A 6,646-nucleotide genomic window follows, 5' to 3' on the forward strand; every position below is an offset into this window, starting at 1 on the left:
GTGCTTCTCCAGGGCCACCCCGGGGCGGGGGTGGGGTGGGGGAAATAAATGGGGCAATTTGCCCCAGGCCCACGAGAGTTTTTCAGGGCCCCTGGAGCGGGGTCCTTCACTTGCTCCGGGGGCCCTGGAAAACTCTCGTGGGGCCCGGGTCTTTGGCGGTGGAGGATCTGCCAAATTATCGCCAAAGTGGGACCCGCCGCCGAAGTGCTGGGTCTTTGGTGGTAATTCGGCCGCAGGGACCCCCCATCACGGGTTTTCAGGGCACTTCGGTTGCGGGTCCCAGAATGGAATGACCCCACCGCAGCTGAATTACCACCAAAGCGGGGGCACCCCACTGCCGAAGACCCCAGGCCCCCTGAATCCTCTGGGCAGCCCTGTGCTTCTCTTTATACTCCTGGGATTACTTAACTTGTAAACTTTTTGAAGTAGGAGCTCAACTTTATGTTTTGTGTTTGTACAGCCCTTAGCATAATGGAGTCCAGGTCCAGGACAGGAACCCATGGGCAGCACATGATCCGCCTGTTTGGGGAGGCTACCCCCAGCCATGCCCCTTCTGCCCAAGGCCCCACTCTTCCACTGCTGGAGCCCCGAACCCACCATCATGGCCAGAGGATCCCTTCCCCAGCTGCCCCAAGTCTCAGCCCCCAGGCTGGCCCCGGCCACCAGCTCCCTCATCCCAGCCCTGGGCTGCCAGCCCACCTCAGCACCCCCAGTCCCAGAGTGCCAGGAGGGCAGTCCCAGTGCCCCAGCTCCAGAGCACTGAGCAGCCCCAGCACTGGGCAGCCTGAGCACCATCCCCAGCTGTCCTGAGTCCTGGGCTGCCAGGCCTAGCCCCAGCTCCAGGCCCCACCCACTTTGGGAAGAGGAGCAGCCTGTGCTGGGGCCATGGGGGAAAAGCAAGAGGCAGGGGAGGGCCTCAGGGTGGAGCGTGGGCAGGACAACACCTGGCTGTTTGGGGAGCCTTACTCTCCACTGGCCTGCGACACCCACCGCCCATGCAGGGCCCCCTGGGCACTATAATAATACAAATTATGATTATCATTAATTAGAAGCCAAGAAGCTGGGATGAAAATCCTCCATATCTTTGCTCTGGAATTCAGTCTCTTAATTAATGGATGAAGTAATGAAAGGGTGGATACAACTCCACTATACATCTCAGTCCTCTGCGAGTGGGAGGCTATAGAAGCAGAAGATCCATATTCTGAATATGGGAAAATATAGATACAAAGGGCATGAGAGAATTAGTGTCTTACTCTGCACTAGACACCCATTCTTAGAGAAAAGGGTGAGAAAGCAGCTTCCTCCCCTCCATATGCTCCCGTCTTTGAAAACCCTCTTGACACAGCACATGAGGGTTAAATATATCCTCCCCTCCCAGTAATATACAAGAGGGCAAACTATATAAGAGTGTCATTACCTGTAGCTATAATATCTCATCAGTCTTCCCGCAGAGCTCTACGTTAATGACAGTGGAGAGTTCTGTGTGAGAAATGAATGTTAGTGTCCCAATCATAATAACGAAAGAAAGTACCAGCCTCTGACATAAGTTAGTATTGCTAACATCATTTAAATGCAAAGTAAGAAACTGATGGTTTATCTGTGGATGTCCTAGGACCAATCTGTATTTGACATTAACAGTTCATCTAAAGAATAAATTCCACATAGTGAATAGGGAAACTAGAAAAAATCAGACTAGATGATATTCAGATGAACAAAGTTCACCTACCTGATGAATCCTGGAGCAAATATACTTCTGAGTAATTTCAGGCTCCCCGCAGAGTTCTCAGCCACCTTAACATCCACTTCAAGGCATTAGCATTAAGATAATATTTTTAGTGAATATGTCAGCTGAGGAGGGTGCAGCATTACCTCTACATATGAAATTGGAGTTTTACATTAGCCTGATTGTATTTTTACCCCTTTACCTGATTGTTTTGCACTGATTTGAAATGTTCTCGCACTGTGCTCAGTAACTTTAGAAGTGAAAGTAGATTAGCAGCCAGGATCCTTATCGTGTGCTGGTTATACCGGAGAGATAAAGATGCTATCTTAAAGAAAAACACATCAATAAAAAGTATTTCCAAGGCAGCCGTTTTAATTTTCTAAGGTCCTCCGTTTGCCTGGTGATAATTATAATTTTGAAAATGTTCTTTTTCCCATGCCCCCAAGCATTATGAGGTTAAAATAAAATTGTATTTAGAAGGCAACCATCTGTCTCAGTTTTCTGCTGGGGAGAATCATCTATGCCAAATGTATCTGAATTTCTTCAGCTGTAGCTAATATTATATCACTTCATAATTGTGCAGAACAAATAGGCTGCATTTCAATGGGGGCATCCAGATAAAACACAGAATTACTTGTAAACTAGAAGTACTTGAAGAAAGGTGGAGGATTGTACCAAAGGCAGGGACCATATATGGTAAGTTAACAAAACTGGGGAAGACAGAAGACAGACTTCATGGAGGTTTCCCAATACATTCTGCAAACATAAATAACATACAGGTATACGGAACCAAATTGGGAGGTTCTGTTTCTTCTTTCTCATATAATAGAAGGAGAAATAGAGCAACTAATGAAATGTAAGGGCAGCTATTTTAAAAATGGCTAGAAGGAAAACCTTTTTCACAAACAAATAGTTAACCTTTGAAACCAACTGTCACAGTAATTACCTGGAGTCAAAGAAGAATTAGGCATTGCCATGGATAATAAAAACAATTAAAGTTAGAGCCAGGGTAAAATTTACAAGGGACTTTCTGTTGTCAAAGTTAGACTCAGGACTCACAGTTTGTCAGACCACTCTGTTTTATTAGCACAGCGCTCTGCTAATAACACCCAGATAATGTGAGCACCATGCAAGACACAAACTATCTTATTTATACAGATAAAAGGGCAAGCACTTAACAAGATAACAAAGGAAGCAGAATCTGATAAGTTTACCTGGACTAGGCATGCATATCTTATTTCCTGTTTTGCCATTAGCACCCTTGTTTATGCCTAATGTTTCTTTCCTGGCACCTGTATTTCAGCATTTCTTATTTCTGCTTAAAGGTACATACAACATTTCTTTAATCCATTCTTATTTTTACAATATAATTCATTCTACTTTCATACTGTTTAATGGCCCAAAGTATAACTGGGTTCAAAAAGAACTAGATCAGTTCATGGAGGATAGGTCCATCAATGGCTATTAGCCAGGATGGTCAGAGACACAACCCCATGCTCTGGGTGTCCCTAAACCTCTGACTGCCAGAAGCTGGGATTGGACAACAGTGAATGGGATCACTCAACAATTGCCCTGTTCTGTTTATTCCCTCTGGAGGACCTGACAATGGTCACTATCAGAAGACAGGATACTGGGCTAGACGGACCTTTGGTCTGAACCAGTGTGGCTGCCCTTATATGTGTAACCCTTCTGCTGGTCTGAGTTGGCAGCAACAAAGGCCGGGGTCAGCATCTAGGGGTTCCGTTTCAATAACACAATGCAAAACTGTCTCTAGCCCCCACCCAGTGACCTAGGACAATTACATACCACCACCACCCCCGGGCACCTCTAAAAGGCAATACTTCCCTTCTCACAAGCACAGAGTCTGAGTGTAACAAAATCCTTTTAATAAAGGAAGGAAACAATGCAGCACTACGTTGGGGGAAACCCACAAACAGGATTCATAACACAACTCATGAGTAGGGTCTTAAGTCCAGCAATGCAAATGACCACCCAGAGTCCCAACAGTCCAACACCCCAAAAGTGTAACAACCCAAAAGTCTCTGTCCCTGGTCAATGCAGTGCCAGAGCTCAAAAGTTTATCTGCAGAGTTTTAACCCCCACCCCCCGGGGTGGAAATGGGGAGGGGACAGTAAGGGGTACCTTACGTGGTTCAAGGCAACTGCCACACCTCTCCACAAGGTTCTGCTACAGCCTTCACCGCGAGCTGCTCCAACCATCCTGCAAACTGATCCACTCTGCCAGCCACTCTGCTCTGCTCCACCAGCTGTCCCATGAGTTGCTCCAGCCACCCCACAAACTGCTCAGCACCACTCTGATCTACCAGCTGTACCATGAGCCACACTAACAGTCCTACAAACTGCTCTGCTCTGCCATCAGCTTAGCAATAGATTTTTAGGCCCCCTACTTTTCATGGACCCCCCCCAAACCCTAGCCCTGCCCCCACTCTCCTCTTTCTCTAAGGCCCCACCCCTGCCCCATCTCTTTCCACCCCCACTCCACCCCAACCGTCCTCTTCCCCACCTCTTTCCTCCTCCCCCCCCGAGTATGCCATGTCCCCACTCCTCCTTATTTGGAGATCCCCTTTCCGGATCAGGGCTCTGTAGCTGGGGCAGCACAAAGGGTCATAGTCCCCCTTTGTCCATGTCTCACAGTACTGAGTGATGCAGCCTTGGCAGAAGTTGTGCCCACAGTCTATGGTCACTTGGTCTGTGAGATATTCCAGGCAGATGGGACATTTTGTTTCCTCTTGGATTTCTCATACAGGAGTCACTGTGGCCATGACTTCTGGGATCTCTGGGCTTCTGTTCTCTCTGCATCAGAAATGGTTTTGCTGATAATGGGAGGTGCCTGTCCCTCCTCATATCAGTGGCAGAGAAGCAGAATAAGGTGAAGAGAAAGGAGAGGCCAGGAGGTGGAGCAGGAGAAAGATAAGGAAAGAAGGAAGCAGGAACTACATAGGCAAGTAATGGGAGCAGCGGGGTGTAAAGAAGCAGAAAGGAATGAAAGAAAAAGGGGAGAAGGAAGCAAACAAACAAAAACACAAAAGCTTAAACTCAGGATCTCTTTACACAGTGTGTGTCCAGATGGGGGTCGGGCTGGATTGTACTCCAGTGTCTAGCCCACACTGCCACCTTGCTGCAGCGGCCTCACTGCTATTGGTAGTGTGTTTGCTCCAGCAGTGTCAGCATGTGTACATGTACCCAAGCTGGAAATCCCATCTCCCAGGTGCTGTGTAGATGTGCCATCAATCAAACTAGGACATTCTTAATGTAAGTAGGGTCTGAATGAGCTCTCCCCTGACACCTAGTGATGAGCTGGGGAAGAGGATTTCAGGAGCTGCCCTTGTTTGCATGGACACACCCACCCTGCCTCGGTGCTCAGCATGATGGGGCTGCTTTGCAAAAATGGTCACTTCTGGCTGGTGTTGGATCACCAGTCACTTTGTTATTGGGGGCAGGGGCACTAAAGGATTCTTCTCCTTGTTGTGTGAATCAAGGGCAGCAGAACTGAGCTTGACATACTCTGATTGAGGGGTCACCCTCAACTAAACTGCACTCGCTGGGCAGGAGATGTGGGTGCCAAAGCCCAGTGCAGTTGTGAGAGGGTTGTGATAGGTGCTTGTGCCTTTTGATATGGGCCCTAGACACTATTTGATCTTTTCTTTCTCTACTGTGTAGTAACATAGCTGACTGAGACTCAAGGGTGGGTCTGCTTGCATACCAACAAAACTGAAATCACAGATAACCAGGTCTAAGCATTAGACCTGCTTTGGGACACTGTCTCTGATACAATAGATTGCCTTGTCTATGCCAGTAATGAGGCTGCCCCACTAACAGCTGAAATAACTAACAACTGTGCTAAGTGGTAGGACCTCAAGACCTCCCAGAGAAGGTGGGATGGGGAGCGACAGGCAAAGTGGCTAAAAGAGCGGCAAACTGCTGGCAGGGCATCCAGTGCCAGAGTAAATACCTGGACAGCAAGGTGTACTGCTAGTGCCAAGGCATGAAAACGGCAGCAACTCATTAATATGGAGCAAACCTTGAGCTGAAAGCTGATTTTATGGTAAATCTTCTTGTCGCAGCCCTAAGCCTGTGCTCAAACATGGCGTCTGTATGGCCAATTGTCGGTCAAAAGGTCACATTGGTACCGTGTGCAACACCGTAGTGCAGTGTGCAACATTATAGTGCCGTGTGCATTTTCCCACTCTTTTTCCCTGGTCACCTAAGGGTCAGGCTAGTGCGGTGTGCAACATTATAGTGCCGTGTGCATTTTCCCGCTCTTTCTGCCTGGTCACCTAGGGGTCAGGCTAGTGCCTTGTGCAAAAATACCAGCGTGCCGTGTGCAGATCCTGTTTACATAGAGGGCACCAGCTTGGAACCTGGTTGGTGAAGGAGCTAGGGACCAATCAGATGCTGACACGAGTAAGAGAGTTTTCGAATAAAACCATGTCTCGCGCCAAGATCTGCAGGAGTATCCGCATGTTAGCTGGAAGACTTGGATCCTCCTTCCAGCTAGAAGGGTCTCCTGCGGATTTAGCCGGCTCGGGACGGGTGGCATTAATTCCTATCAATTCGTTATGCTCTCGGTGTCTGTACTGCTGGTCAGCTATGCCTGGAGTGCAGAATTTGTATTCTAATTTCTGTAACATTCCGTTTGCTTAGCCTCTTCTCTTTTTCCCTCCCTTATTTGGTACAGAACTGTATATATTGTTGTTACTTGGTACCAAGTTATGTATATAGTATATGAAAGTTAAATTGTTGTATTAATTGCTAATGTGGTTAATTGTTGTACTTTACAATATTTGGTTAATGTATATAGTTTACTCAGTTTGGTGTATCTGCTCTAATTTCTGATGAGCAGTTAATCACAGATCATTTGGTTTCCTGTTGTTGGTTGTAAATAGATTGTTTCAAGTTGTGT

The sequence above is a fragment of the Gopherus flavomarginatus genome, chromosome 12 (genome assembly GCF_025201925.1).
Source record: "Gopherus flavomarginatus isolate rGopFla2 chromosome 12, rGopFla2.mat.asm, whole genome shotgun sequence".
NCBI classification, from domain to species: domain Eukaryota; kingdom Metazoa; phylum Chordata; order Testudines; family Testudinidae; genus Gopherus; species Gopherus flavomarginatus.